A 7,441-nucleotide genomic window follows, 5' to 3' on the forward strand; every position below is an offset into this window, starting at 1 on the left:
TTAAACCTGTGTTCATTAATACTAGTCACATGCACCACCTTTAATGCTTATTTATTAGTTTCTGTTCTCAGACATTGGAGAACCCCAGTTAGATTTTTCTCTATTCATGCCAAATATTCTCAATCATTAATAGTAAAACAGACAAATTCTTTTCCAGTCATTCTCAATCGATATTATTAGCATCCATCTACCTGTGGACTTTTGGAAAAATAAATAGGTCACTATTTCTTTTTTATTTCTTTCTTTCCCCCCCTTTTTTTTTCTTTTTGTGTATTTAGTGACATTTATTGGATGGGATTCAGGGAAGCTAAATATTTTATTAAATGTACCAAAAATATAAGGAAAAAATTGCCTTCTCAATTTTAATTTCCCAATTTCTCTTAATTTCCTTAATTCAGATGGAAGCGCCATAAGACTAAAATCCACCTAAAGCATATTAAATGTTGCATTATATGCTGAATTAAAATGAAAAAATACGGTACCCTAAATAACATCTTCCCAAAGTTTTGAAATTTAGAAACTTAGTGGATAATTAAGGGAACATGAAATATAGGCATGACTGTATTTTGATACAGAAATTGTGAAATGCACTCAGGTTCTTTTTAAACTGCCTTTTCAGAGATGTTATAATGTGTTCAAAAGCTCTTGAATCTGACTAGGTTGGGCAAATCTTTTGTTCTTAGATACTTTTTCTATAAAGAACTTAAAAGCTGGAAAAAGTTTCAGTCATGCCCTCTAAATTGAGGGGTTGGACCTACAGGATCTAAAGTCTCTGCTGACTAAGATCCTCTGCTCTTAACAGCAGTGGCCAGTAGTGGACTTAAAAAAGATGGGGGAGGAGGATGATAAATGCACTCCTAAGGAAGGAAAAGGAAAGCTTAGGGAAATGTAAAAAGGCATAAAGTGAATATTTTATCCTTTGTTTGGTATTAAGACCCTAATGGCTTTTTGTTGGACTTCCTTTGTAACTATTTATATTATAATTAGATTGTGTTCATTAAGAACAATGTCTCTAAATGTTAGTATTTTCTTCCCTATGGTCAGGGCATTTAATAAATGTTGGTCAAAATAAACCGAACTCTGTTTATAGGGTTAATTCTGTAAGTTTTTACTTTGAGAAGAAGATATTTAGAAAAATTTCTTAAAATACCATTAACAGCTTGGCATTATTTCTTCACATAGAGAATATCTTTCTAGTGTATTAACAAGTTTTATTTTTCAGTCAAAATGGCATACCTTTTTCTTAGGAATGTTTTTTAAAAAGTTGAACCCATAGTAGAGATATTATATATATTCTTTACCAAGAGCTACTTTCACTCCCAGGTTATAGCTTCAATGCTCATTCAAAAAATTATTTTAGCAATGTATGAGTTAGAAAAAAACTGAAGATTACCTAGTGTGGTAGACAAAATGGTCCCCCCAAAATGTCCATACCTTAATTCATGGAACCTGTGAATATATTACATTACATGGCAAAAGGGACTTTGTAGATGTAATTTAGGTTATAAACCTTAAAATAGGGAGAGTAGCTTGAATTACCCAGGTGGCTCCAAGCTAATTACATGAGCCTTTAAAATCAGAGAACTTTCTCTAGCTGAAGGGAAAAGAGATAGAGGAGGAGAAGTCATAGTGATTCTAACCTTGAAAAAGATAAGACCTGTCTTTGTTGGTTCTCAGATGTGGGGTCCTGTTTGCAAGTACCAGAGAGAGGCCTCTAGGAATTAAGAGTGAGCCCCCAGTTGACAGCCAAGAAGAAAATGGTGATCACTATTCTATAACCAACTGGATTCAGCCAGCAACCTGGATGAGCTTGGGCATGGGAAGGGATACATTTTAAAATCATACTGTACTCACCTTCATCTTCTTTAAGTATTATTAATAGACTCTTCCTGATATCTTCCAAATGCCTGCAGATAGTAGGTGTTAACTACATCTGCTGAATAGAACCAAATGATTGTGTCTTCCATTGAAATAACACTGATTATAATATCTGACATTTGATATATAGTAGAAATGTTATATTAGCATCCTCCTTCTATGTAAATATCCCAAGTGCAATTAATGCCATTCATTGGTATACTGGTGCCTTTTTTATAGGAATGTAGTTCCAGAAACTCATTGTTCAGTTTGCCCTTTAATGTCAGGTAAATCACAGTATTACTGAGAAAATAGCTTAGATCAAAGAAAGCCAAAACAGTCAAGTCAATTAATTCATGAACTTCAATAGCCAGTGAGTGGTGAGTCTCTAATTTATTTTAAAATGTGACAGTTCAAGCAAAAGGACGCTGGTTTAGAATGTTGTACGTGTGAAGCATTAGCTGAAAGAAGAACAGATTTTGACTGAAGCACCAATTTTGGAATACTTTAAAACTCCATTCAGCAGTATTAGAAAGATAAATTAACAAAGAAAAATAAATGAAAGGGAAAGATAAATTAGGAAAATATCTGATAAAGTAAAAGAATTAAGATTCACTGTTGTAATATTTTCAGATTCTGTTTTAAGTGTATTAAAGTAGACAAGAAGTTGTATTATTCATCAAAAGAGAAAGGGATTGAATTAAAATTAATAAGCCATAATGCTCCATATTGGGTTCACACTTTAGAAGTTTAATGCAATAGCAGTTGAAGGGACATTTTCTATAAATAAAGGAAGAAAGTTATTATTCAAGCCCATATGTTAAGGGCTGCTTCAATGCTACCAATTCTCAACTCTTTATTAAATAAAGAAAGTTTAAGACAAAGTTTATATTACCTTACTAACTTCTCCTGTAACAATAATATGATCTACTCATCTGAAATACAAATACAAATACTGCGTGGTTGTATTTAGAAGTTGGATCTTTAAAATAAGGATACATAATGTCATACATTAATGTTTTCATCTAAAAATAAACTGTCTAATATCAAAATACCTTTAGTATTTATAGTGATAGGTATCCCCTGTGTTTTATTGCAGGTAAGTTATCAAAATATTGAATCTACAGGATCAGATGGGGGAAGGGAAGGTTTTGTGTAACTTAATATTTTGGTCCATGTTAGTAGAATAAGAGACTTTCAGGATATGTTGTTTACATATGACTGATAATGAGAAGAAGAAAAGCAAGGGTCACATGGTCAAAAGTTCTCAGCAGGTCAATATAAAGAGATCTTGGTAAAGTTCTAGACTGAGAATTCTGTGATTGGCAATGTTAAAAACACATTAGAAAAGTGTGTCAGGGCTGGTTAATATAGGGAAGCATGACAACTTCCCTGAGTCTGTTTCCTTATTTCTAAAATGATGGTAGTAGAACTGTCTTCCATGAGGTTTCTGTGATGATCCAAAGACATAATATGTAAAGTCCTAGTACATAATAAGCACACAATAAAGGTTAGTTTTATTATTACTGTTATTATCACTATTGTTATCATTATCAAAATGTCATGCAAGAGATTTGGATTTGACAAAAATTCTCCCCAGAATGAAGATGTTTATTTTGATATCATCTCAAATGGAGTAGAAATCTGCAGAGTAGGAGCACACCATGATATCAACAATTAATGTAACAAAGAGGCAAAGAAAATGTAGAGTTTCATATTTAACCTAACTATTCATGTTTTCTACACCCTTCCCAATTTCCTCTACAAATTTCAGGAAGGACTTTTGGTTGTAGGTGCTGGACGACTCAAGAGAAAAAAGATAATATGAGGATATTAAACAAGATATTTGTGAAGATGACACACAATGGCATTTGATTCATATAATTCCTTTTTAAATACCTCTACAATGTCTATTTTTCCTCTAAAGTATGGAACAGAATGCTTTTCATGTCATTGGAATCCATGATTGAATGGAATTGAATATATGCAGCTAGCAAAAGCAAAACCATTTGAGTAGTTAATCTAACTCTTGTATTCTTCCAGGTTCAAGTCTTAAAATTAAAAAAATTCAGTATTCTTAAATGTCTCCTTGGTTTCACAAATATAACAAGTACCTACATGGATCTTGGAGAGAGGCAATGGTGGTGTTTCAGGAAAGCTTCATATATTAAATGATTTAAAAATGTTTTAAGCTTTTAGAAAACTGTTTAAACAGTCTGCATACAATTTACTGAGGGAAGGCATTAAGTTGAACTTAGACCATCCTTAATTTAAACTTGAAAATCAACTCTCCAGTTCTGTATCTTTTCTTCTTTTGCCTAAAGGAAAAACTGACTTTTAGAAACAAGCTGGGACAGAGATTATTCCCATGTATGTTTGTGTATTACCGGTAAATCTCCCTTTTGATGGCCCTTTTAATAGGAAAGTCTCCTTTAAGTCTAATTGTTCACATCCAGAATCAAGGGGCTCTTACCTCTCTTCAGATGTTAATATAACTTGCAGTATTTAACAATAGCTTCAAGGCTCTTAGCCTTTTCCTTTCCTCTATTTTATTGGCCAAATCAATTGTGACTTTTTAAAGAAGTTATTCACTACTTTTTCCCGGAACATAAATTGGTTTTAAACTGGTTATACAAGGAATTCTTTACTTTCTCCCCCTCACTCCCACTGTCCTTCCCCTCTTTCCTCTTCAACAAGGTTATTTCTGAGTTTCTTTCTATTTCTTCTATTTCTTGTCTTCTATGTAATTTCAATAAATGTGAAGATAGTGAACTGAATCTTTCTTCCATAATTCATAATAAAACACACACACACAAACACAAACACACACACAAATAAAGGTAAAAACAAAACAAAATAAAACAGAAAGCATAAAATCTATAATTACAAATACAGAAAGAGGGACATCTTTATACCATATACTTTGAAAAGTTGTAACAATGTAAGACACAGAGGTCCTCCTTCCTGTTCATGCCTACACACACACACACACACAAATAGACACACACATTCATGATAAGGAAGAATAAACCAAATCTTGAGTGTTATCATTAATAACTCAAAATTTTATAAAAGTGATATGAGGGGGTTATAAAGTAGAACAACAACAACAACAACAAATAAACAGTCAGATCTCTTGGGATGTGAAGTTTCACATTACAGGTCATAAAGTCTACAACCTTATTGGACCTTTAAAGGGCAAGTAGTTTCTGACCTTGCCATTTTCCCAGGAGCAGTACTCATTACGGGGAAAAAAGTCAAATCCCTCAAGAAGTAGGGATACTTACGATTAAGTGGAGCGGACCCTGGTCAGAGCATTGAACAGTATATCCTGAAATCAGCCAAGCTTTAAACCGCTTCCACCCATGTCTCAAAAGAAGTGTAATATAGTCTCAGTATATATAAGCTTTCTCCCACCTGCTCCTCTGATGTATGGAAAAATGAACTTTAATCAAAAGTTGTCCTAAAACTGTAGCTTGAGAAGATAAACTGTAGGAAAGATTTTCCTGGAGAATTAGCTCACTCTATATCCGCTTTTTAAAACTCTTGTGCTTCAGTTTCTTCATTTTCAAATGGAATAACATTTATTTCATTGCATTGTTGTGAAAAGTACCCATCAGAATACTTAAGGCCAAGTGATACTTGGTAATTGGTAATTCCACTCTGTGGTAGAGGACGTTTGCTTTTTATCTCAACTTTTGATGTAGTATCTTCAAGATCGAAAAGCTACATGAATGTCACATGTCAGAAAAGAAAAATAAATTGATTAGACCCAATATCCAATATAAAAATTAATGCTCAGCTAATATTCCCTTTGATATTTATTTTCAGTGAAGACATTTTTGGCATTAAATCAAGGTTCAGTAAATAGATTTTGGATATTTATTTTTCAATTCTATCTCTATGATTATGTGCAGTTTATGAATTTAACACTTCTAATGTGGTAGGTAGTTACAGTTGAGTAAAACTAAGATTCAGATGTGTCCTAGTTTGTTAGGTGAGTTATCACAATAAGCAGCTCTAGATATCTATCCATATAATAGGCTTGAGAAGAAGTGACCTTTTAGAGGATTGTATATTCTGGCAAACAAGGCAAATACAGAGAACTAGAGAGGCATTGTGATGTTGCTTTCCAAATCGTGTATGTGTGTGTCTGTGTGTGTGTGTGTATATATATATATATATATATATATATATATTTGCAAATCTATATGCATATATATTTGCTGCCAAAATCATATATATTATCTATATCTATGTCTATATCTATATATATCTATATGTATTCCTTTAGAAAAAGCGTCTTAAGGGCAGAGCTAAAGGGACTGGTTCCACTATTTCCCATGGAGGAGTTAGTCCCCTGTAGCTGTATAAGCTCTGTTCTCAGATGGCCTCATGGATAAAGAGACACCAGTCAGGTAGACTGAAGCAAAATAATGGATAGGGACTATTCATGCACAGTCAAAACTTGGAACCCCTAGAATTAAAGATACTTGAGAGAAAAAAATCCTCAAATCTCTGTTATGTATGTGTGTACAAACATCTAGGAAAATTTTAGTTATTTCTTTTTAGTATGACTTGGACATTTTCCTGTCAGTCCTTTAAGACAACAATAGGAATGCTAGCGACTCTGTATACCTTCATTTTGAGAAGATAAGTGACACTTTGTATTAAGAAATATGGTCAGTCTTCCTCTACGAGTTTGCTTTAATGTATATTCACTGGGCAACTCCTCATTAGTGAACCTCCAATGGTTGTGTTTGATTGTTTTGCTTTGTCTTCTGTCTCAGCTCGTATGGTGCATGATCTTTGATAGCCCAAGTTGAGTAGTACTGTTCAAGTACCCACAGTTAATGAATTTGTTAAATAAAAGATTAATTAAATGCTTAATATCTACTAGAAACTGTGCTAGACAGTGGGGATTTAATAGTAAGGAAGGCTGACATTATTCCTTTGCTTCATTTTTGGTTGGGAAGAAAGACACTGTAATAATTTCAATATGATGAATTTTACAAATAGAGGTGTGCTTCATTCTCTAGGGGCACTTAAAAGGAGAAATTAAACTAGCCTGGAGTTTCAGGGAAGTCCTTCTTGTATAAGTGAAAATAAGGAAAGACCTTTAAATTGGAAAAGAGTAGGCTGGATAAAAAGTGGTATTAATACTAAGCGAAAGGAAGAATGTGTGTGACAGCCGCTGGCAAGAGGAGAAGGCATATTCAAGGCACTGTTAGAAACCAGTAAAGTTAGAACACACAGGCAAGTAGGAGATAAAGGAAGATGAAGCTAATGAAAAAGGCATGGGATAAACTGTGGAGGGGCTTTTAAGACAAAAGAGCCTTAGATATTATCATAACTTCAATAGAAAGCCATTGAAGATGTTTAAGCAAGGGGGTGAATCACATACATTGGCTTTTTTGAAGAAGAACTAACAGATATGAATTAAGTAATTTCAATTCAGTGATGCCATTGTACTTAAACCAGTAACTGTGATCAATTTTAATATTTGAAACTTCTTTGACTATGTAGTAGGTACAAAGGAACTTCAGTGTGCCAACTAATGGAATCTCATTATGTAACAAAAAAA

This window comes from Hyperoodon ampullatus (genome assembly GCF_949752795.1).
Source record: "Hyperoodon ampullatus genome assembly, chromosome: 1".
Lineage (NCBI taxonomy): Eukaryota > Metazoa > Chordata > Mammalia > Artiodactyla > Ziphiidae > Hyperoodon > Hyperoodon ampullatus.